The sequence below is a fragment of the Anser anser genome (genome assembly GCF_964211835.1).
Source record: "Anser anser genome assembly, chromosome: 26".
Taxonomy (NCBI): domain Eukaryota; kingdom Metazoa; phylum Chordata; class Aves; order Anseriformes; family Anatidae; genus Anser; species Anser anser.
The window spans coordinates 1,648,408-1,674,505 of record NC_139747.1 but is presented as its reverse complement, the minus strand read 5'-3'; the positions used below and the strand labels follow the sequence as shown (position 1 = coordinate 1,674,505).

The 26,098-nt window shown below is 41.0% G+C and overlaps 1 protein-coding gene across 1 annotated transcript in view; it reads left to right on the top strand.

Annotated features, from left to right (window-relative positions):
* Window positions 1-13,380: 13,380 nt before the first annotated feature.
* The window catches only part of UNC5D (unc-5 netrin receptor D), a 155,884-nt gene continuing 143,166 nt past the window's right edge, over window positions 13,381-26,098 (top strand). The window contains exons 1-2 of the mRNA XM_083812026.1: window positions 13,381-14,040; window positions 16,981-17,075. The gene's annotated coding sequence lies outside the window, so the exon portion shown is untranslated. The remainder of the gene's footprint in view (window positions 14,041-16,980; window positions 17,076-26,098) is intronic.

Genomic DNA, 26,098 nt, shown 5'->3' with positions numbered 1-26,098 from the left:
CACGTAATTAGTGCCTGTCTTCTGCTGGGAAAACAGAAAGCTCAGGAAGGAGGGGCGAACCCTTGAGATAATGTTTAAGCAATAAGTTCCCAGTGTTTTACTGAGAATCCAGCATTTCTGTTATGTAATTTCCCCAAGCAACCGGGATTTAGTCAATGTTCCTAGTTGTAATTAAATGATAAATCCTGGCATGGACAGCATCCAACACAGAGTAAGTCAGTTGTGCTGAAGCACAGCAGGACACGAGATGCGTTTACGCAGGAAAACAATCCAGCTTGGGAGGCTGAGCCCTCCTGGCAGAAGCCAGACAACAGGCAGACATCTCGGCGCAGTAACACAGGAGCTGTTTGGCAAGCAGAGAGTTTCAGCCATTTTCTACATGTATGCAATTTTCTGTGAAACATATTTATAAGAGGGCTTCATGTTTCATCGTCGGTGTGAATTATTTACAGAGCGCTTTATCGTTGTTGCTACTGCAAGGAGAAGCCACGCTAAGAGGCTGTCGATTAGTGAAGATGCATTACGATGTAATTGTTGCATTACAGATTTCCCTACACCATTAAAAAAACACTTCATATCAGTCAGTCAGCCGTTATAGAATACTTTTAATAGAAGTGTGTATTACAAGAAGCCTATATGCATTTCAGCCTTTCAGCTGTGTTTCACACATCTAGAAATCACATAAATAGTCTAAAGAGGGAAGACTTTAGAGGAAAGCTAAGAAAAGAAGGCAGGGTAACAGTCTGTTCAGTGCTCAAAACAAAACAGAAAGCGAATAGATAAAGACACAAATGTATTACTCTGGAATGCCATCTTGCATTGTTTTACGTAGCTGTTTTTCAATTATCATGCAGCTTCCAGTGTTGAAAATAAGCACAAGGCAGTAACATGAGAACATATGGCCCTTACCAACAGCGTGATGTTCACTGATATGTTCCATGGGCTAACACAGAGCACTTGGCAATGGATTTTAGTGGATCCAGGATTTGAGCTAGACATTTTATTTTATTTTATTTTATTTTATTTTATTTTATTTTATTTTATTTTATTTTATTTTATTTTATTTTATTTTATTTTATTTTATTTTTTGCATTTTTGTACTTGAGAAATGGAATTTGATCTATTGGTTGGTTTTATTTTGTTTGGTAGTTGTACTGAATTTCTGTGAATTTACAAGTATGAACAACGTTGTCACTATAAACCTTTCAGGAGAGTGCTTGCTCTCTGAAAAACGTTCCGCTCGGTTCAGTAATGTTTCTGTGACTCTCTTAAAGCTTACGTTGCTTTCTGAAAGACAATCACTTTGTGGTTGAGTTTACCAGCCTGGGCCCAGGCCGGCACTGCAGCTCAGCGGCGGGTGTTGTCTCCTCCTCTGCACAGCAGCAGGTTCAGCTGCCATCAGGAGTGCATTGCCAGGTCCGAGGCTTTGAATCCACCTTACTCTAAACTAAAGCCGACCTCGTGAAGAATGATCTCTTACTGACTCTACGGCAGAGACTCCTGACTAGAATGTCCTTATTATGGCCAGAGTCTCTTTAATCATTAGCGAAAGCATGCTAGTTCATCAAACATTCAAAGCAATCAGGACGTTAAATCATACAGAACAAACACCAGTAGCTAATGTGTATGCAATATAATACAGCAGAGGAAGTATCTCTTGTGGGCAGAGAGTGGCAGGACTAGTAATTTTGTGAATTGTATCATTAATAAAATATATTTTATTCTATTTGATGCTGACTTTGGAAGGTTCCTGTATGATTCTTACATTTTTAAGCATCAGAATTTTTTATTTCTAAAGGCTTTACCAGAGGCTAAATTGAGATCTAATACAAAATTCAAAGAGGTTCTGCTGAAATGCCATTAAAATTTTAACTTTATGTTCTTTCGGGGGTTTAAAAGTTATAGAGGCAAAGCTGTACAAGCCAAAAGGAATTTAACTATAAGATTTCTGTGTTCTGTAATAGGCGGAATGTCCGACCTGGCACAGATTCTTTGTTGGGTTACGTATTCTGAATATTTGGGTTTTCTCCTAGTAAATGCTTGTGTTCACTAGGGGATTTTCAGCACTTGATCTTTTTGAATGTTTTTCGCTGTAATTTTTCAAGTCTTTCTGTACTGATACGTTAAAATCAGACAGAAATTTCTAAATCAGCGATATGATGAGGTTGCTCTTCAGAACTTGCCTCCGCACTCATGCCTGTGATGTGCTCCCATCTGAAGGAAGCCAGGAAGGTGGTTGGCCTTGGCTACTTCTGTCCAGGCCCCGTTGCTTTATTGCTGTATTGCTCACTGTCAGCTTGCAGCAGCCGTGTATTGGTCTCTGACCACAGTCCCTGTCTCGATTACGGGACCGAGGAGCGCCGCTTGGTTGGCCTGACCCGTACCCAGCCGGTAGGTAGATAGAGAAAATACAAACCTGCCTCTGCACCGTGCTCCAGCGGGGAGGGATTCTGGCTGGTGGGACCATAACAAAGCAGGAGCATCCTCTGACCATGTCCCCATCACGACGGTGTAAGTGCTAGGTAGGGATTCATTTGACAGAAGCTAATAAATAACAAGTGGAAATGTGCTAAGCAACGTTCCTGCTTTCTGTGAAGAATTTAGCTTTTGTTAGATATAACCATTAATGACGTATAAGAAACAAATCCTTGGTCCATCGCCCGTTCCATACGATATATATAAATGTCTTCATAGGTCTATTGCATGTTATCTCCTGTGACGGTTTTAATTTGTAATCCAAAGTTATAAAACCCTGGGAAAAAAATGTCTTTTTGCAGGCTGTTAAGCATTGATGCTCATATAATATTTTTAATATGCCACAGACACTCATGGTAATTAAAGTGCCTGCTGATGGCAGAAGCATCTCCTGTGGCACTTTCCCTTTATACTATCCAGGAAAAAAACAAAAACAAAAAACAAACAAATGAACAAGCAAAAACCAATAACAACAAAAAACAACCCAAGCTATCATGTGTTTCTGAAATTATTCTACACTGTTTTTAATTCTGATAGCTACTGAAAAATTTATGAATCGGCTTGTCTGCTATCAAAAGCTGCCTCGTGGAACTTTACTATATTGACACTCCATCATGATAGGGAAATATGTATCATCTCGTTTAGTTTTGGAGAATGTGTCTGCAGGATGTCAGGCATAGTTAATGACTCCAGATAGGCAGCTCTGAAAAGCATAGGCTGCATTTATCACTGCTGTGGACCCAGAGCAAGGAGCAGTGCTGCAAATCCCTTGTCTTCTCTCTCCATCCAAAGTTGCTGATTAACCCTGCCAACACGTCTCAGCTTTGAGCAGGAGGGATGCTGCTCGGGCTGAGTGCATAGCTGTTATTTATACAGATGCAGAGTCATCGGGGGATCGGGGCTTTCCAGGCACTGGAAATGAGGCTGTCCCTCCTGTGATGAGTATCGCATTGCTCTGGCAGAGACTGTGAACATGGTGAGCCCCCTATAGCTGGTACGGAAACAGCTCTTAGAGCCTGAGGTCTCCAAGAGCAGCCCCGTGGACACACTGCTGGGCTGATCTGTGCCATAGGTGTGTGTCAGATTAGACGGGGATGAATCTCCAGCGTGAAATTTTTAACAGACACCTCAAATAGCAGCGTGGCTATGATGGTGTGCTTTGCTGTGGTTTCAGAGCTTGCTGTTCTTACAGTAACCCGTCAAAAGATTTGTTTTCACTGTATTATTTATAAATGGGAAACAAATGTACCAAAATAAAAGGCAGTGGAAAGTAACACAGTAGGCTTATAGTCAGCTGAGTCTGACAAATAAATTTACCTGCAGCACGTCATTAAGTGCATCGCCTTGCACAGCACACTCCACTTGGAGAGCGAGCTTTGCCAGAAGTCAGCTGCAGTTTACTAATGAAAGATGTTTGGATAGTTTGTGTGAAGTCCCTCTGATTTTATTGTACTTTATTGAAGTTGAAGACATCAAACAAAAGCACTTTTAACTCTTGATCATACTGTTAGTGTTTACACGAGGTTATTTATTGACATGGGGGTGGGAGTGAGCACATACAAGAAATCACGGATAAAATAAGTGGAGTGAAAAGTGCAGACATCAGTTGGACTCAGCAAGGCGGGGACATCATTTCTAGTTTTTGTTTTCTTCAATGTATTTTCACCCCTGTGGGGTATTTTGGTCAGGGGAATGGAACAGGAAAGCGATAGGTTCATTTCAGAACAGCAGTTAGGAAAAAAAAAAACTTTCTCTTTTAATGTACCTAGTCAATATTATCTTTAGTAATTGTCAATGTGCTGGCTGTATGATTCATTCCTGGGTAACTATGAACTTAGGAACCTATGATTGGACTTGCGAAAAAATTAGGTAGCTAAATTCCAAACTGAAACTCTGATTTCTCTTCCTCAGCCATTGTCCAAGCCTAGAGGTGAATACACTGTGAAGTGTTCTACTTTGAGCCTCCCCAGCTTTTCAGCCCTGGTCTCCTGTGTTGGATTTGTCCTACTTTCCAGCACAGCTGTTTTTAAAGGTTGACATGCCTTTGTTCTGGTCGGGCTTAACATTCCCCAAAGAGTTACAGTTCCTTGCTGTAGCAAGAGTGACCCAAAATGCACATCTTCACTCCAAAGCACAGCTCTTGATCCTCTACGTTGCTAACCATGTCAACAAGCTGTCGTTATCAAAGTTTAATTGAATTATTTCAACAAGGTAATGCACTACTGCATAAAATAATTTTTAATTATTTTGTTTTAATTTAGGTAGCATGGAACAGAGAGAAATCAAATTGTTTTGGGAGAAAGGGAATGAAAGGAGGGGGGCTTAGGGATATGTATGGAGCAAACTAGTTTTATTCCTTGGGTTTTATGACTCTTACTATAAGTTCATGCAGCATCACATCTGCATTTATTGGAAAATTTAGATCTTTCTTGCAGAAAATGCTCTGGTGCAAAATGATTTGTTAGGTGAGCAAAATACTGAGTGCTGATGCATCAAGATTAAATTTTTAACTATATATATGTTACATTACACATTTAGTATCTATGCAGGCACTACAAAGTGAAATTCCTCATAGCAGAAGTTCTAGTCTATTCTGGTTATTTCCTGTCCCTCACCAAAAGTGATGCACCTGTTTCACTTTGTCTTATCCTTCAACTCAAGCTAACTGGATTCTTGAATTCTGAAGTTTCAGTTTATTAGGGAATTGTGAGTTCCAGGCCTTGGCAATACTTGTTTTCTTCTGGCTGTTCATCTCTTTCTCAAACAACAAAATATGTAGTTTAATGGTAGGTGAAGAATTAGCATCCATTCTTATTCTCATGATCATAACGGCGTGATTGGGCTGTATTAAAAAGAGATGCTGAGCAATTAAGGACTCACTACACTAATTCATTAATGTATACTAACAGAGACACTAGGGGAAATCCCGAGATTCAGTTTGCATTTACAGAAACTGTTAGAAATGGCTATCTGCTACTTTTTTTTTTCCCTTTAAGTCATTAGAAAAGTATAGTTTAAGAGAATACTTTAAAAGCAAAAAGTTCACTTGCCTTCCATGCAAAATATTAATAACAGAAGCATTTTCAGGTGACTCATGCCACTTTTGCTGGAATGATCACTGGGTTTTAGGTATTTGAGTTTGCACCTAAAAGATAAACTGTCTGTATTGGATCTTACAGAAATTGCAGCTATATTTATCCAGGAAAAAATATGAATTGTAGTGAACTCGTAATGCAATCTGACTTGATCTCAGATTTTATGCTAAAATAACAGAGATCCTGTTCACCCAATCCCTTGATTCTTTGGCTGTAAGTTGGAAAGAAAATCACTGCTAATTCTACCTGAAACACAGAGCTTTGGAAAGTTGAATTGATGAATATCAGGGGAGTTACTTCTGACTCGTATTAACCTAGTACTGATGGCAGCTTTCTGTTGTCTGAATTTGTTGGTGTTCTTGTTTGGGACTTTCACACTGAAATGAGGAAGAAGCGTTTAGTCCCGCAGAAATCAGTGGAGCCTCCTCTGATGTGCACTGACATCAGGACGGTGCTCACCACATGGCGGTGTTTAACCCTGCTTAGTTTTCGTGCCCTCTTAACTTACAGGAATGACTGCATTTCGTGAAGGGCTTACTGTTTCATTTAGGAGCCTTAAATGAAACACATGGTGCTTGCTGGGAGCGTGAATGAGCAGGGCACACCATCTCCGGCGTTGTGAGAGTGCCAGAAAGCCGGGCTATTTTGGGACGAGGCACCAGACAGAATTAATGCGGTCTCTGACAGAAATCAATCCAGGGTTTTGATATTACTTATTCTAGGGATGAGGAGAAGGGTTTCTGTTTTGTCTTTAAGACTGTCACACCCTTTTCAGCTATTCATATTAAGCGCTGCCTTAGCAGTCACAAGATGGATTTCATAAAAATTGGATCTCGTCTCCTTCACTAAATAGCCAACTGGTGCAGAGAGCCTAAGTGAGCTGGTGATTTCCCTCCAGAGAGAGTTTCATTTAAATTAGTGGATAAAACTGATACTTTTTCAGAACATCTGTTCCTGCTTCTAGACTCTTAATTGTGGTGGTAATAATATTAAGTGCAACTATCCATTTTTTTCTCTCCCTTGTTTTCTGAATCTTGGCTATTGGTATTGTTTAGCAATGTTAATCGGTCTCGCTGCTTTTCTGCTCCCCTTTATAGGCTTGCCTTTTTAGACGTAATGTGACTTTGTTTAAGCAAATATTTTACAAGTATCTGCGTCAGTCCTTTTGGTAAGCTCAAGGCTTTGTGTTGTGGCAGGGTTCTAATAGACATTACAATCTCATATCAGACAGACCAAGGGAAAAAAAAGCATAAAAGGCAATTGAAAGACAAATCCTATCCATGTCTAGGTAAACAAAACATATGAAAAGATTCCTATTAGAAGCCTCCTGAGTCACTGCCAGAAATAAAATAAAATAAAATAATTACTTTTAATGCAATTTACCATTCTACATTTTTAGAAGTCCATTGAGTCACTTGAGGTATTCAGATTTTCTGCAGACCTACCAATAATCCCTATAAAACCTCTTAATATGTTTTAGTAGTCAATTTTCTGACAAGATTTATATGTAACATCATAGCCTATTATTAACATCATAAACTTTATACCCATATGAATGTGTTCTACTGTCCGTGCAGTGGTGATGGGGACACCCAGTGCTTTGAATCACTGCGTGTGCAAATCCATCTCCTGTGGTCCTGGTTCACATATATAATTTGGCATTTTACCTGTATTTTATCTCTTCTCTCTTCTGTTTCCAGTTCTAAACAAGAAGTGCACGTGGTGGCATCTCACTCATTCCTACTCCTTGTCTTCTGTATTGCAGTCATCTTGCAATCATGACAGTGCTGTGCCTGTCACACAAGTTCCTAGCTTTCTGAGTAGCCTCCTCAGAGACAGTTTGATGAAATGTATGTTTCAAAAAATTAAAAAGCTACATTTAAAAGGTTATTTTGTGACACTAAATTGCATGAGCTTTAAAAAATGTGGGAGACTTTCCCTCTCAGTATGCAGGTTTTAACTTGACACCTAATGATGTCTACTACTGGATAAGTAGAGGACAGCTAATAATGAAATTTGACAGTGCTATCCATCTTGCTGCATCCTAAATGGGTGTCATTCTGTATGAACATTGTTTCGTCAACCAAGCAGGGTCCAAAGAGTTATAATATTGATGTATCGACGCCACTCTTTAAAAATATTGCCATGAAAATGTGTGTGTGTGTGCAGGCAAAATTGTAATATATTTTTATTACTAAAATCACATTGTATTTTGGAAAAAAACAACACGTTTCCTTGGGTTTTTGAGAGCTGGCTTTTCAGCCAGACGAGACATGAGAGTGCTCTAAAAACTCCCTACTGCCATATCCACGAGTTCAACAGCGTCAGCACTAGCAACGCTGACAGCCCTGCTGAAGGAGGCCTCCAGCACTTCTCAGGCCGTTGATTCGTCACTGAGCAAAACTGATGGAGTGACAGGGACAGACAGAAAGGAGCTAGCAGGTTACCTGGGTCGGGGTTTCCAGTGCTCTAGCAGCTGGGGTCTGAGTTTGTGTTTTCAGTAGAAAAATCAGAGTGTTTGTAAACAAGTCTGCTGCAGTGATTGTGGTGCATAAACACAGCGGATCCACGCTGCTGCAAGCGTGTTCAGTCCCTTGAACTCACATAAAGCGTTTGGAAATCAGCAGCAAAGGGCATTCTTTATTTTTTCCTTTTCAAGAACAACACTTGCTGCAATCAGGTAGAAAATAAACATCCTTTGATGCGGTAATTGTGGCCATGCGTTCCCCTCGGAAATTATGGGGATTTTATTCATTAACATTTTGATATGTTATGACTTGTAAATTTGTTTTTGGAGTCTTTTTTGATTTGATTTGCTTTGTAGGTTGTTTTGAACACTTTTCTCCCCTTCACTTATTTATTACTGTTCTTAAAAGCTGATATCAAAAGAATATAAGGCCTTTTCTAAAAGAACGTTGCCTGTTCCAGAGCTCTTGGTTTGTGCGGAATTTATTATGCTTTAACGTAGTAGAGATTCTTCTAAAAAATTCTGAACAAAATGCTCAGTTCTTTGCTTCCTCACAGCCTCTTTTCTTTCTTCAGAGGTGTTTGTTTATCAGAGGGATTTCTTTTCGCGGCGTGTACAATAGAACTGTATTCATGGATCTGTCTTTCTGTTTTAATGTTTTTCTGTATTCCAGCTTTGACACTAATCAGTTCTTTGTATTAAAATCATGCCAACGGGTAAGGGCGTAGTGACAGAGGTCAGAGGCTCTGCTGGGGTCATAGGAGTGTGCGGGAGGCAGGACCAGAACTGCTCCTTTGCCCCTTCCTCCCTGTGCACGCTGCACAAACAGCAAAGAAGTTTGTACCTGCTCCCAAAAGCAGCTTGTCCCGTGGCCTTTCTGCCTGTACCGGTCTGTAGCACTTGAGATCAATTTGTATGCTTGATTTGGCAACCTGTTTTGGCTTGGGTCTTGGCACTCTGGTATGTCCTTAATCCTGTAGATGCAAAAAGCCTGCTCCGTGTACTTTCTTAACTCTCCCATTTTTTACCTGGGTAGTTCGTCTGTTGACAATTGCTTGAAATAATGTGTTCTTTAGGAATGGTTTTCTTGCTTAGGAAGAATCCTTCTCTCTGCCAGTGAATCTGTCATATTCTTTGTGCCGTATGTTTTTTATGGTCCTACGATGTTTATATTTAAAACAATTTTACTTACATGTTCCCCCAGTGCTATTTTCAGAATTACACTACCTACAAAGTGATCTCCCAGAAGTACTTTTTTGTGTAAAGAAGCAAAGACTAAAAATGGTTAAATGAGACCTCTGGCACACAAAAAAGCACGCACCCCAGCTGTGATTGTGGATGTCCAAGCACTACTTGAAAGAACTAGCACTGACACAACTTCATGTTTCTTCCAGCTGCTGATCTGGAGGTTGATTCTCAGCACACTGGACTATTCACTTGCACAGTTCAACATTAATTTTAATCGTGCTTTAAAGGCAGCGACTTTTGGTCTTACCAAGAAGCAGTGTTTAAGTGTTGTTTCTAAATCTGGACTCTGATCTAGAACATTCAGCAGAGTGCAAGGCTAAGTTTGGTTGAAGGGGCAGTCTCACTGGAGCTAGGGCAGTTCTGCAGGATGCCCAAGGAGTTTTCCTTCCTTAAGCTGTGTTGGATGAGGACCTCCATTCCTGGTTTAAGAAATGAAGAAACGTGAAATCAAAGGGACTTCTTACTAAGTTTAACAGCACTCCTGTTTTTAGTAACTGCATTACCTCAGCTGATGATGCAATGGGGGTGACTAATTGTTTTTCTTATCCTTCAGACAAATTCTGTAGAGGTTCCTATTGTTGCTTTGTGTATGCCTGAGTGAACCGCTGATCGTTCTGAGATGTTGTCATGAGAAGAACCAATTATTTCCTTAAAATTGCATTTAAATGTCAATAACCAGGCTCACAAAGACGTGTTGGAGATGATTATTAAAATGATCATTATAGGTGGTATTAAAGTCATTATATTTAAATAAGAGCACCTACAGTCACACAAAACCATGCTAAAAAGCCTATGGGCCTTCACGTTCCTTGGTGTAAACAACTCTCAGGGCAATAGGAGGTTTTTCTGGTTTTCTCGTTATTCCATAGTAGCTCCCCAATACACTTCAAAATGTCTGGTATGCACCTTTCCTGGAAAAAGGAACTGGGATGCGTTGTATCATGAGCTCAGTCCAAAGCAGTGGTTCCCCTGTTCCTCTGTGCATAAATGGCTTGACATGAGGTGTTGCCAAAAAAGATGCCAAGGCAGTCCTTCTAAATTTGAGGAGTGCTCACTGCAATGGGAAGAATTTATTGGCCATTTAACAGCTGTGTGTAGTGCACTCAAAGGATGAATAAACAGTAATGAATTGGAGCAGCTTATGCTTTATTTATTTATTTTTGGTAGTGGAATTGGTAAGTAGTTTTGAATTATCTGGGCTGCTTCTAGTCCTTGCAGTAGGTAATTATCTGTTAGGCTTGCTATGATTTGCACAGTACTCTGTCCATCTGCATTTCACCTGGGGAAATCCGTGGTATGAGCGAAGAACAGCTTTGCTGGCTTTGGCGGGGGGAAGAGAGAAAGTCTTGTTATTTTCAGAGTAGAGCTGGCAGATTGTCATTGTTTCTGAGCTTCTTGTTTTACTGCCGTCTTGTGCTAGTGACACAATGTTCCACGGTTAGGAAATGTCAGCTTCATGGATGAGGCATCCAATGAGAATATCAGCCCTGTCCCCAGCATGAGATGTTGGCTGGGAGGAGTAAACTGCCTGCATGCAAATCTCTCTCCTGGAGTCAGTTAAAGAGTTAGAGGGAAGAAAAATCATCCTACCTTTTCTTCTCTGTTAACTCTTGGTTTCCATCTTTCAAAACCTTAATTCTCCATAGATGCTATTACTGATATACATGTTAATTCGTATCTTATTTAGCTTTCTAAGCCAGGTGCACACATGCCAACTGTAACAGCAAAAACAGATGGTCTAAGTTGCTGAGGTCCCCTGGTATTTTTTGAAAGAGGGGATATTGTTCTGAATATCCTGGCTAATTATACTGTATGCAGTCACATTTTACCTGTCTGTGTTTTTCTCTTCTTTTGTTTGATTAAGCTAGGTTTTTTTTTTATTCTAAATTGAAGGTGATTTGTTGTTTAGAGCAGAGCACAAGCAGAATTCCTGCTTTTCCATTGCAGTTGAAGTGTAATATTCAGAAACGCTTGATGCTTGGCTAGCTATTAAGATTTTGTTGAAGATTTTTGAAAAAAGTATGTGACAAAAGCTGGTTGAAATGGAGAAGTGTTTCTGAATTGGAAATTGAGTTTCAATATGTGTATTAAGTAAAATTAAGCCTAAAAGAAAATTAGAAAATATACTTTAGTTTGTTTATATTTTCCCTAAAATATAAATTCAAGGGTGAGGGCAAAAGAAACAGTATTACTGTCAGAAATCACTGGTGGCAAGAATTAATGTGTAACGTTGAGACGGAATCTGGAGCATTTCTCTGATGCGGCTGATACTGGCCAGAGTCAAGCAGCATGCTACCAAGGAGATTTCTGCCCAGGCACTTACTAAATTTCTTGTGGTCTGTGAATTCAGCTGCCTGATCCTGCAAATACAGATATTTCAAGACGATTTGGGAATGAACAAGGTCTGCAAAATACAAATGTTGCAACTTAGTCTGAAGATTTTTTCTGTCTTTCCTACCTGCTCATTGAGAACAAAATGCTTATCTACTGCTGACAGGAGCTAGGATGCTAAGATGAGTAAACCAGAGTTGTGGATACGGAACCAGGATCGTAGGAAAAATATGCATGTGGAAGGATAGGATTACATTCGTGACTGGAAGAGGGGTATTGGAAAGCATGTACTGTTTAGATCACGCAGAAGGTTAAATGGTCAAGTAGCATCATACATCTGTGAATGAAAAGACACAAGCTAAGACTGTGAAAAAAAACGTTTAGATCCAAGTCGATTTTAGGAAGGACGGCAAATGATTTAACTAAAATAGATCTGCAAAACTTCTGCAGCCCCTCACAAGCAGATTTTAGTAATGACCACACCTCTGCAACCAGAACTGTGTCATTGTAGGAGATCTTTGCTTCTCTTACAGAGTGTAGAGAACAAATGCTAATGTGGACAAGTATTCCTGGATGAAATTTAAAAGCCGTCTTTCCCAGTTCATCATTGAACTTCCAGGAGGGAAACTCTGATGTCTTTGCACCAGGCACGTGAAAGTTCCTTTGGAACACTTCACACGATCCAAGTTATATCCCTTCAAAAAGAGCCTTTTGCTGCCTCAGCTGCAAGGGCTGACAAGGCCAGCTGCAGGACAGCAGCAATGCTTCCAGAGTTTGTTAATTTGAAGCTGTTTCCTACTTCCTCGAATACCAAAATGTCAGGAAAACATCGGGGCCTTAGCAGGAGGGCCTGCGCGGAGCCGGGAGGCGCAGGAGCTGCGGTTCCCCCATTTCACTCACACACAGGTAGTGTGGGAAGAAAACCCAGAACCTCCTTTCTGGGAGTCTCTCAAGACCTTGCTTTTGGGTGCAAGGAAGCCCTGGTCTGGTCGCTGCAGGCGTGCTTTGCCCAGCTCCCTTTCCTCCACGGACACACGGAGCTGTTGTGCCGCGGGGCCAGGCCTCGCCGGGCAGTGGCCTCGTGCTGCAGCCCGAACAAAGTCTGCAAACACATCAAACAGAACCACGCGGAGCCCTTTTAAATTGGAGCCGCGTTTGTTGTCCTATCAAAATACATATGGATGAGGAAGATAAAATTATTTTTTTGAAGACCAGTTCATTGAGTTCTGAGGAATTTATACGATGTACCTGCTGCTGTTCTTTAGTTCATTGTGAATATCCTTTTTATCAGCTGCCAAGTCCCTTTAGTGATTTTTCTTTCATGATTTTTTTTTGAGATAAAACAATGCATTTTAGAGATGCTACTGATGCCTTGAATCTAGGATCTGACCAGAAAATTGTATTCTCTCTCACAACTTCTGTTTAAATCTTACTTGGTGTCTGAAGTCACCTTACTAACCCTTTATTACCAGTTGAACCACTATTACTAGTGCTTGTAGTTCCCATGACTTTAGTAAGAAGGGCTGCATTCCCAGAAAAATGGGGGTTATTCCTTTTTCTTAGGCTAGGGGGAGATAGGCCATTCGGTAACTCCACAAGCATAGGGAACTGTTTCTTTTCCAGCTGAGCTGTGTTAAGGGCTTTCCACATTTTTAAAATGCTTTCCACCCATTGCCACAGTTAAGCACAGCCAGCTGTCTGCACTAAGCCACCTGGTGGTGTTCAAACAGTGCATTCTCATTGCAGGCAAGAGCATGGACATGGGAGTTAATGCAGCTCATCTGATGAATAGTAATTAATGAAGCCAGAGCACTTCAGCTGTTTGTGATCATCTGCACAGACCCCCTGGATAACACCACTCCCAACACAGAGCAAGCTCTTTGTGTTCCCTGGTAGAGGAGAAAGTTAAGTAACTGGATAGCGTGGTAGAGCCATTCTTGCTACTCAAGCATTAACAGGTAGAGTAATTAAAAATCAGGATGATAGTTAGGCTGCACTTTGTCTTCCCTGATTCAGAGCTTGTCTGTCAGTAATGGTGAAGTTAGAGAAGCTAAGTGGGGCTTTTGGGATGGGACAGGCATTCTGGCTGGTTTTCTTGCATTAGCTTAGTGCTTGCTTGGAAAAGCAGAAAAATAAGGCACGTGCATGCAGTGGAATTCATTATTTGAAAAAATAGAAGGTTGCTTTTGGTGCTTTTAGCACCAAGAAACCTGAGAGAATCCAAAGATGTGACACAGCTCTCTGCCTAGTCTAGAATTGCTGAGTGTTTGTTCTGGCTGCACAAAGACCAGGATCCACCTCAAGGGGGCTGACATGTTATTTGGCTGACTCAGAAGTGAAAGAATGAAGTCAAGGTAAAGAAACTGCTGTGTGGCAATTCCCTCCTGCTGCTTTTGTTTCACAGAAGATCATTAAACCTTAAAGGTAAGAGAGACATTGTAACCCTTTCTTCTGTCTGTCCTAAAAATAATGGCTGTGTTTAGAAAAGCAAATACAGGCACTTTGCTTTGTAATGAGATTTTTGAAAATGTATTTAAGAAACTATCATCTCCCAGGAGTTAATTGATATTAACGTTGGTATCTCTTCGGGTAATAAATTGCAGGAAAGGAACAAAACTTTCCACAGTACAACAGGAATCAGCAGCTCCTTCTCTTTTCTCTGCTCTAGCTTTCAGCACAGAGCAGCAACTGCCTGCTGCAGGTTTGACCCCAGAGAGATAAGGGATTTCTCTGGAGCATGATTTTCATTCTATCCTCCCACAGTGATCTAACAGAGTTTGTTTAATAATGTTCCTTTTGTTCTGGCAGATAATCATGGGCTGGCCTAGATAGCATCACAAATTTGCTCCTTTCTGATAATAGGATCTTATCAGGGTTTCAGCAGCATATACCATTTTACAGGATATGGCTTTAATTAAAATGACAATATGGAAGAGTAGAGGTCAGATTCCTTAGTCTGGCATCTCTGTAGCATCAAACTGGAAAGGGACAAGGTAATAAATGTCTTTCATGTGGTATGAGAGAGAAGGTAGAGAACTATTTTGCTGGCATTAATCATCTGTTGGGTGGAGTGACTGCATTTGGAAGTTCTAGGGTAAGCTGTCTGTAAAGAAGTACAGTTCCTATAGACTCTGCCAGTAGTTCCCCAAAAGGACTAAAAATGAAGTGGTAGCAGTTATACCTTGCTTTTCAGTCTTGGGAATCCCTGGATGGGAACCTCATGTCTTGTGGCATGACACACAAGGTTATTGGAGTTCCCTGTAAATCTATGGTTGCGTTGTAGGAGGGGTATGATACCTTCTGTGTTTGGGCTACGTAATAGAGATTTTGGTTCAGGCCTGTGCATGCTATCACAAAGAACTGAGTATTGTAAGCAGCAGCCTTTAGGTAATGGGCTTATTTAAAAAATACAGACATCCCCTAGTCATGATTCAACAGCTTTGAAATTCAAAGTTCATGGAAGCCTGAAGTTGCCTGGCTCTGAGAAACAGCTGTTGTTACAGGGAAACATATCCTAGCCGCTATACAGCGCGTGCTACCCAAGGAAATGCATATCTTGAAGCTGTTCTTCAGTGCCTTACACCCGTGCTGGCACTGAGCGCGTTATGTAGATAAGAAGCTCTTGGCAGCTCTCTGAACATGCTCTTCTGTGCCCCACGCAGAGACAGAGCTCCAACCTTAAAGTTCACATATCAGAACTCAGGAATCAATAGTAGCCCCCAGCCAGGCAAAGGTTCCTTATCTATGTGCTGCTTAATATTCCCTGATAGAGAAATCAGGGAAGGAACAGCGAGTCCTGCTTTATCTGTAGCAAAGTCTGGCTACCAAAAACCCCCCAGACCTGCATTATGCAGAGCCTTCCCTTCTCTTCGCATCCGCCATCTCGAGAACTCTCTGCGGTCCCTGTTCCTGCTCGCCAGCTCAGCTTTGCATTGACAACAGCCTGTTCTCCCTCACCCTCTCCATCGAAGATCAGTCAGAGTCCAGGTTGTGCCGTGGTTACAGAACTACAGAGGTAGTGGTCGTGTCAATAGCTGGGGAAAGAGGAGGAAACTTCTCAGTAACGATTCTCCTCCAAGAACGGGTTGATTCCTCGTGACCCCAGCTTTCTAATGAGCAAGGGGCAGCAGAAGTTCGAGGAGACAGCGTGCTTATGTGGGACTTGAAGTTCAGCCTCGTTTTCCAAGTTGCAGCTAGCTGCTGCCACCGCTACTTCTATCTTCTGGAAGTTTTCTCTCTTTGAAGGTGCATCTGTGACACAGCAGCGCATCAAAGCAGGCACCTACCTTTAAGCAAGTGAACATGCTGAAAGTTTTCAAGTACTAAGCACCTTCTAAATTGGAATTTCATTCTCTTAATGCTGTAACACAATCAAGGCTGGTTATGTGATGTCCTAAATAACAAGAGATGACAGTGGATGAAAAGGAAAAAGAAATCAGCTGACTTCAGGAAAAATAATTACTCTTATTCAGCAAGGCTGAAGTTAATATCTTTGAATTATTGAATTCCCTGATAAATTCTCTCTTAGGAGTTTTTTTCCTTATTAATCTTAGTGCTTTTCTCGCTTTGTTTTATGCCTTCATATGTATTTTGCATCTTTGAAAAGCTGAATAGAAGTGTTTTATACCCTGTCGTTGGTGTTGAAACTAGAGGAAAAAAATCATTCAATGTAATTCTTTTCCTGTGTTTACAGTTTTTATTCCCTTGCTGAGTGTCATGTTCTAAATGCCTAATATGTTTGGCTTTGGGGATATAACGTAAAACAATTATTATTATTTTCATATCAAGGTCATGGTCACTTGCAGTACGCTTTTCATTTTCACAACACTGGAAGAAATGGTTTTGTCTTATTCTGCAACATTCCTGGACTTACTAAGACGTTCATGTGTATTTACCTACATATGAAATATAAACTTCTTATTAAAAAAAAAAAGTCTGTGTTCTGGTGCAGAGAGCACAAATAGTGCTGTGAGCTGAAGCACTGGAGACTTCCTGTACTGTAAGAACTTTATAGCAAGTCACAGCTTTGCTTCTAATTGAAGTGCAGTCTCCTGGTAATGTTAGTCCAGTGTCACACTCCCAGTTAAAAATATAGTATCTGGCTTAAAAATGTGACATCTTTTTATTGTAGCTCATTATAAGTACCCTTTAAATAATCAGTAATTACTATCCTTTAACCTTTAGTTCTATCTTAAAACAGCAGTAACTTAATATTATTTTATACTAAGCATTAAGAGAAGACAAAATCTGTATTTCAAAGCAGTTTAAGTTTTTGTCATGTGATGTGTTCTTCTAATAACATCATAATTATTGTTTCCTGCTTTGTCATATTCTGCCTCACTTCCTCACAAATTTTCTTTATAGCATGATCAAGGAATTGTCTACTTCAGCTGTTTGAGTGTGGCAGCGTAATGAAAACTCAAAACATGAAGGCTGGAGACTGAAGGAAAAACTCCCTGGTAAGTGCTGTACTCTTCAAAGTTACGTACTTCTGAGTATGCTCTGTTTTTTATGGTTTGGTTTTTTTTTGCAATGAGAAGTCATATGCAAAGTCGTATCCAATTATACCATCCTATGGACTTACATTACAATCTCACCTAGTTTCTACAAGCAGAAGTTGGAGCCTGGCTTTGTAGGAGTTGTGCAGAGTGTTAGATGGTGCCTGATCCAGGTGCACTGTGCTTTAGATACATAACATGGCATCAAAAGTGATAGGGGAGATAAAACTCCTCAGAGTGAATTGACCTGTCCTGAGGTTTTCATCCATGTTAGTGGTTTCCTGCAGCCCAAGCTAGTGTCCTCGTGTTCTTCCTCCTTCAATTGATTGTAAGAGAGTTTAAAAAAGAAAAAGGTACAAGTGATGCCCTTGGATAGTTTGTCTGTGAATTTTGAGGGAATGCTTGACCTGGAAGAATTCTTCCAGAAGTGATGTAGGATCCAGGAGAGTAAAGTTTTCTTTCATCTAGGTTGAAATACAATTTTTAGTGTCATAACTGTCTTTTCTTTTACCTGTTTGGGAGTTGTAATCCACCTGTAAGAAACACTTCTGTAGGCTCTGCTGCCTGCAATAAAAATGAAAGAGGAATTGTGTGTCATTAAATGTGTTCAGTTCTTCTGGTTCGTTTGTTTGGCTTTTGTTGGGTTTATTTTATTTTGCAATGACAAATACCTGAGCTATGATAGAAACGTGTCCAAGTAATACTGAAGGTGTGCTTTATGCAATGCCTATTTCCTGAGCAGTTATGTTGCATCCAAATAAAACATCGAGTGTGTGTGAAATACTTTAAACATATCGTAAGCAAAGTATTTCCTTCTATGCTTATCTGCCAACAGTTGACTTATGGAGACGTATTTTCATTTACTAAAGCAGATGTAATTAAATTCTTAAGATACCTTGATGATCAGACAAAACTATTCTGAATAATTTTTCCTGGTAAAACATTAACGTGTGAACCCAGGCCTTGGTAAGTGAAGTGGGGGGGGAGGGAGCAAACAAACAAACAAGAACTGAAAACCCTGCATTCCACTTCACGTTTTTATTTTCAGAGCTCAGTAAGTTTTCCCTATAGGCAGAGAAAATTCTACTTCATCTTTCATAGAAGGCCACTTCCACTAAGCTACTGACTTCGTGGTCTCTCGTGTGATTGCTTATGACAGAGTTCATTGTATTTTGTTTGAGAACATAATTAAGTCTTTAGTACATGACAGTCGAGTGGCTAGTCAATGTTACAGTGCTTGCTGCTTCCCTCTGCTGCTTGCAACTAGAACTGCTTGGAGGTGGTGAAAAAACACCTAGAGCTTGGTACCATTTTCAGGACAGGTTACTTAATTCTGTGTGGCCAACTCCTTTTATCAATTTTCACTGTAATGTGTATGTCAAACCTTAGTAAAGCATTTCTGGGGCTTGTTCTTGACAGGTGGAATAGGTTAATTTATCTGAAAAAGAAGCAATGTTTCTCTTGATGGTAAAGGGATTATTGAAATGCTGAACAGAGGCTCTTTTCTCCATTCCTGTCTATAGGCTGTTTCTCTGATGCTGCAAAATGTATGCCAAACGTGTGCTGCTTATTATCAAATGCGAGTGTAGATCAGTGTTTTCCACTTGTCCATGCCTGCGGAAAACAATAGAAAGAAAGAGCTCACCCCAGTAAGCAGCCTCTAAACACCCCTGGCTGATAGGGGATGTACAGTGGGATTCATCTTCACTTTAGCTAAATTGCCCAGATCTAGTAAAGTGAACCCAAGACAAATTAGACTGAAGTCATGTGGCAGGTTTGCTAGCTTTAGCATCAGAGTGCAGTTATTCTTAACGGTATTGATAGCATGGTACACAAGAGGTAAAGAATATTGGGTTAAGTTGAAAATGTGAGCGCTATCACCACAGCCCATTAAACCAATTGATGTCGCTTTCTTTTTTTTCTGTATATACACAGAGCTTTTATTTTTTTTGGTAAACTGCTTGAGTATGTTAGCTTAATTTCTGAGAGATTTCTCAACAAATGGTACGCTGAGTATGTTGCAGGGTGGGGAGAAAAAGATGTTTATGCCCAGCTTAAGGGGGGCTGAATGCCATCAACAATTATTTTTGGAGACGGGGCAGTCATCCCATCTCATGGACAATATTAACCGTGTATTTTTCTTCAACTGCTTTGTTTATTACTACCTTGCAACAGTTCTGTCTCTGGGAAAAATAAACAGGGTGAATCTGAACACTCATCAGCCCAGAATTACAGAGCTCAGAATGCTGCAAAGCTGCTGTGACTGGTACCTGCCTGACAGGGCAGTGGGTACTAGCAATAAGATACTAGCAATAAGAATAAAAACCGGTAAAACTTAATAGAAGCAAATTCTGCGGGACTGTCTAATCTGTAACTGGGGGAATTTTTAGGAAAACGTACATTTTTTAAAAAAAAAAAATCTCTCTCTGCCGGATATAAACTCTATGAAAACATCAGAACATTTGGCACTATCCACAGAATGAGGAAGACCCATTTATATTCTGTGGGAACTTTTATGAAAAGGCAGTTGAACTACAGCTCTACAGCGAGAGCTTATGTCACAAAATCTGCTTTGTTGGCGGGCATTTCAGTGCCACCGTGATGTGCCGTGCTTCTGATGTAGGAATACCTGGTAACTGCAGCGCTAGAGGACCGCGATTGCCACTTCCAAAACGCACAGGCTGAGCGCTGCTGGACGGTACTTCTGAGTTCGTGGACTGTTTCGTAGGGGGGTCATAAAAAGATAACTGAAGAATGAAGTTACTGATTAGTTTGAAATCCCTGTGTAGGGGTCTGCAGCCTCAAGGAAGCGTTTTTTGGGCTTCACATACTGGAAAGTTTAGCCACAGTTGTATAAATTTTGATTTTTTTTAACTGCATGTTTCCTTGTAGGAAATAGCTTACCGTTCGTTGCAATAGATGGCATTGGTGTGTTACTTGTCTGCGAGGCACTGCAGTGAAGTCGTTGTGGGCTTTTTGTTTTTCCTATCAGTTCCACATGGTTGATGTAGAGATAAAAACCTGCTTTATGGAAGAGAGAGGAAGTCAGACCGGCCAGCGAGGTCAGAGTTTTGCAGGTGGTTTGAGGAGGACTGTGGGTGGCAGGCTTTAAGGCTGCACTTATGTTCGGAGGCAGCATCATTAAGTAGGGTTTTGCAGCCAAGACCTCTTGTTCTTACCCACGTACCACTCCCTGCATCGTGCATTTGTGTGGCGTGGGGGAATCACATCAAGAAATTAATCCAACTTGAAGAAAACACTTTCTAAGTGGTATATTTAATTCAGATCTGTTTCACCATCTACTGCACAATGTGGCTGTCCGGTACCTTTACTGGCACGGCCCTTGCCCTGTGGTGAAACTGGCAAGGAGAAGCTGGGGCAGAGGGGCCAAAAAGTGCTGACAGTGACAGCCAGCTGGTCAGTGCCAAAGCTCACCTTCAGTCTAAGGGACTGAACGTAATTTCCTCTTATTAGTTTTTTGTTCTGCTGTGTATTTACAAATGGAAGAAAAAAAGTATGAATATATGAGAACACGCTGAAGCTGAAACGTGTTTGAGCATTGTGTGTCTATTATCAGAGGCTGTGCTTTCTTTCAAAGTGGGGAAAGCTAATATCAGAACAGCTCGCAGAAATCTCCTCTTAATTCAGGAACTGGTTGCGATGTTTGTGTAGCTGTCATCTCTCTGCACAATCACATCACTTGCTCAGCTGTAGTCGGTTCCTTAAAGTCTCTTGTCAGTGTTGCAACACTGTCTCATCACTGCCACAAAACACTTGTTCGTCTCTTGGTGGAGTTGTACAGATCCTTTGATGTGCTCTTTAAATTACAGTTGTCTGATATACTTAGTTCTTTTTATTTAATCAATGCCTTTGAGATTCTTGAGGTTTCTCTCTTCAAAATAGTTGAGCAATTGTAGAAGTGAGAGGATGGCCATTATCTGCTGCCCTTCTAGGGACGTGCTGTTGCATTCACACAACCTGCTTCTCCATCGCAGTGCACCTGACTAAACTGGAACAGAGCAAAATCCTCCTGGCACGACCTACGTATCCCAGTAGATCCTAGTGAGTGCCGTAGCAGGACATGCCATGTCCTGCTGTTCTCTGCTGCTTAATGATAAGAAGTGGGGGGAACAGCTGGGCTAGTTGTTTGGTGTTTGATTGATTTGTGTCAACTGCCACTTTTCGGAGAATGGTTGAGCTTGCACCCAAGTGTGCGTGCGTTGGTCCTCTGCCTTGTAGCTGAAATGGTGCTCTAATAGTTGAGGAACTGCTCAACTGCTTGTCTTTTATTCACACCCGAGATCATCAAACAGTTGAGTTTCGCGATGTGTCAGTAATTATGAGTAATTCAGAGCTGTACCTAGTAGGGGGATGCCCTCTGCTTTAGTGATGGAGATTAAGATGAAAATAATTGAGCAAAGAGTTCACGTCCCAATCCCCCTTTTCCTCTTGTTACTGAAAAGTCATTATTATATGACCATTTCAAAGGTACAATTAGGTAACTTAATAACATGACACCTGCGTATTTCTAGTCCTGTCAAAATTGAACTTAATTAGGTCAGAAATAATCTCTCATTTCTCATGACTCACTGTGAGGCTTCAGTGCACTGGGTAGCAAAATGGGGAGAAAAGAACCGTGTACGATGAGCCCAATGCATTCAGTAAATCAAAGCAGGGCGAAGAGTCCCCAATCAAGCCAAACACATTTGCAATTTAAATGACTGGTGCCTGCTTCAGCATCTCTCCTGGAGCACCTCAAGCTTCACAGGAAGCATGTGGCAACAGCCAGGGTAAAACTCCGACCGTCTCATTAACCCTAGTGCAGAGCACTAGCATCTCATCGTGCTAGTTAGCTGATGTTCCTTTGTCAGGTTTCATATAAATATTTTCTGAGCTTTTCTGCTTTTTTTGGTGTGTTCTTGGTTTTTTCCCTCTACGTTTTCCAATTATAAAGTTCCTTTATGGATTTCCATCATCTTATGACCTGTGATTCTATCTGTCTGTATTTCATTACAGGACTGCAATCACACATAGTCACCGAGTGTCTCTCAGCCTTCACTGGCTAATTGCCCCAAGAAGGTCTTTGTGAATTCAGCTTTTCAGTGCCATGTAAGTTTGGAGGAAAAAAGGTGGCAATAACTTCCCACTTGATTCGAAGGTTCTGAACTTATTCAGTAATAGCCTTTTGAGAACAACTCCGGCTACCTCTGACTGAGACTGAAATAGCTAGACATGTCATTCACTTCTCTTCTGTGAAGGCAGAACAGAAACAGCCTTGCTCGATGTTTCTTGTCCCTTGCCCTCGAACTGTACTCCTGCTCGCAGACAGTAGCATCCCTGCCAGCTCTGAACTGCACTGTGCTCTGTGCAGCGATGTTTGGAAGAAGCCCTTTAAAGTCCCTTACTGCTGGAATCCGTTACCTCTTTTCTTTTTTCTTAACCACAAATTACAAATAGCCAGGCTACTGAATTGCTTGTCTGCTGTCCTGCTGCTTTTGCTTTTTTTGTTTGCTCTCAAAGCACACATTCTAATCCATGCACATCTCATCCTTGCATCATCCATTTCTTGTCGTGCACCTCCCAATCCAAGTAAAAGTTCAGACAGGAGGATCAGAGCCAGGATGCTAAATCTGGAATAGATATTTAGTGAGTGACTGTAAAGGATGGGGAGTACCAGTGATGGACGCTTTCTATTTGCAGTCTGAGCTCTCTCCACAGAGGTTAGAGCATGCTGAATAGCTGTCTGCCTGTAATCCAGCAGCAGTCACAACAAAAATGCCTGGGTGTGTGACAAGTGAATGGAGGAGGGATTTGATTGTTAATTTCTATGGGGAAATCTAAAAGGGTATGGAAACAAAATAATGGTAATTAATGCTGAAGTAGGAATTCTTCTTTGCCCAGCTGAAGGAAGTGCTGTAGGTAAAATTTCAAGTGCAGCTGATTTCTCCAAATTAAGAATCAAGGAGTGAACTGGAGTATTAAGATTATGACACTTTCTAAATGCCCATTTCTTACGATTTTAAAATTGATTAGTGAAGTTCAAATGTTCATCACCCCCTTGGCATGTTAATCCATGCTTTCATATTCTGATGCAAAGCCAACCACTTCAGCATTTTACTTTTTTTATCAGATTAACTTTGCTCTGTGGTGTTTGTCGATTTTTGGAATGCATAAACACAGGAAAATGCAAACAGTTGTATTTCATCTTAGATTAATCAAATTAAAAATATAGATTTTTTTAACTCATCAGAAATAATGCCTTATGACAGCTCAAATGGTTACTTAGCTTTAAAGCACGTGGGGCACAGTTGTTTAAAGAAGCATCACAGGCTTTTTAAGATGTTTTTTCCCCACCACTGAGGATGTTGAAGGTTTTTCTCTGGAATAAAAAGGTTTGTATCATTTTTAATTAATAAGGAAACAAAAAAGTGACACTACCATTTAAAAATACTAAAAATACAGAATAAGGAAAAGATCTTTCAAAATTCAAACTAAGAATTAGGTACGTTGTAAAGAGGGAGACTACATTATGGATCAGAGGTAAACATGCTACTCTGGTATCTTGATGAAAGATAAGGTAGAAATTGGTATGTAAGCCTGCCGCTTTCTTTGTGCTTGCACTTCAGAGTACTCTATCAAGCAATGAGTTGGGGTTATATTACAGGGCAGAATAATGCAGAAACCCTGAGATTCTCCCAGATAAGTCTTAGCTTTAGAAAAGTAGATATGAGCTTCCTGATGGGGAATCAAAATCATGTTTTCAGGCGTGTATTTGTACAGTAAATTATTCAGCCACTAGATGTCCTAATGCACAATGCAGATCTGCAAATCCAGCGGGAGCGGTGGTGTACAGGCATTACAGAGCTGGGACTCAAAATACGTAGATGATGAGCATTTAGCCTATGGACTCCCAAACCATAGAATATTGCTGAAGGAGCTGTGACTTCTGAAAATGCAACTGTTCACAGAAGGCTCACACGCAGGCTGTGACTGCCTGGTTAATTGCCACCGTGCGTAGATACTATGCTTTTATACTAGCATGTCGGATGCTGTACCAACTCCGTCTGTTAGGGATTGTTTCTAAGTACCATGTGTCTGAATCTTGCATCTTGCTCTTAAATACTTTTATTGTATTTTGGGTATTCTGTACTGTTATTTTATAAGACTTGACAAACTCATAAAAGTGCAGACCCACTGCTAAGGGCAAATGCAACTTTGAAACCCTGACCTTATGCAGAGGAGTGAGAGATGTTGCACCAAGAGGAAAAGAAAATGATAAAACTTTTATCCGATTGTTCTTAAATTTCTGTATTGTGAAGAGTGGAAATGCTGGGCCCTCATCTTGCAGCTGCTGTCTCTGCTGTGAGATATCCCAGCCATCTGCCTGCGCGATGCGTGCAGTGGAAACGGGTGTTGCAGAACGGGCGTTCCACGCTTAGGAAGAACTTCTGAGCCAGACCTGGCTACAGAGAAGGAGAAATGGCTGGACAGAGCAAGTACCCTGCTGTTGGTTTTGTGGCTGGCTTAACAGAGGGTGTTCTTAAAGGGGGTTGGTCAGGGGTTGGTGTTCTTTGACTATCTGGAGATCCAGAGCTCCTCGCTAGCATGTGCCTCTCTCTGTTGCTGGGAGGGAGCTCTGCAGAGCAGCAGAGGCAGGTACAGGTGATCATAAACTTGAGGGCAAAGGAAAAAGATCAGGGTGAATTTCAGGTGTTTCTGTGTATTTGTGATGCCTTGCTCTGCTCAGCTGTTACCTCTGTGTTCTGGCACATAAGAATGGCTCTGCTGGTCAGACTGGAAGTGGTTCATCTGCCCTGCAACCTGCCTCTGAGAGGAGCAGTAGATGCTTAGGCAAAGTAGAGCATTCTTTTCATGCTCTTATCTTGACTGATTTTCAGATCCAATTTTGTTTAGGGTGCTTTTGTGAGTGAGAGGAGGGGAAGGATAAATGTCCAAAGTATGATAAGAGCAAGGATGTTTTCTATTGACTTGTGTGCTGTTACGACGGAGCCCATTCAGAGTGCTTCACGTAATTTCATTACTTACTACTTGCTACAGTTGGATGTTCTTGTCTGCTCCTGAATTATTTATCTGTTGTACAGATGTGAATATTTGCATTAGAGCCAACTGGTATGTGTGTAATGTTCTGTGATATATGTCAATGAGTTGGGTGCATTTATTCTCCTTTTATCATTATATCCATTGTGCGTACAGTTTTTCAGATTCACCAGTCAGCTCAGGTATGTTTTTAGTTGCAAGAGCTGCAAAATGAAGGAGCTTTGTTTTCACCTGTTCCTGAGAGCATGTCAGCAATGCCCTCCCCCAGCCTATTATCTGACGTGCAGGTGATGTGAATTCTGATTTATTGCAAATCACCTGTGGGCTCCTCCAAGGCTGTACATCAAATAAGGAACAAAACGTAATCACCTGGCTGCAGGCTTCTGTGTTGCACTTGAGAAGAGAGAGGGACTGAAAGCACCTTTGCAAACTCAGCTGGAACATTTTGCTGAGCTTCCAGTGTGGAGGAGGTGATTTTTTTTATTTTTTCCTTCAGGCTGTAGCTGTGTGGTTTATTGAAAATTATTGGGGTGTTTACATATTCTAGCTAGAAAAAATTACTTTGTAGTTGTAAAGTGCTGTTTAATAAGTAAATCTTTGGCAGCTATCTCAACGGCACAACCTGAGATGGAACCTAAGATGGGGAAAAATCATGCTCAGAAGAGCAGGGTGATGGCAGAGCTGAAGGCTTGAGCCAAGACTCCCCGTTAGGGCTCTGCCCAGCCTTCCCGCAGGCGCTTTTGTACTGGCTGGGTGTGTGACTGCTCTGATCGCCGCATTCAGGAGAGTTGCTGTGGCTCGCTGTGTTTCTCCTTTTTGCTTTCTGCTTAGTTTCTTTGTCAGCAGCTGCATCAAACTTCAGATTTTCAGATTCTAGGAAATCTCAAAACCCAGTTATGAAATATGGACTCTGTCAGAAAACAAAC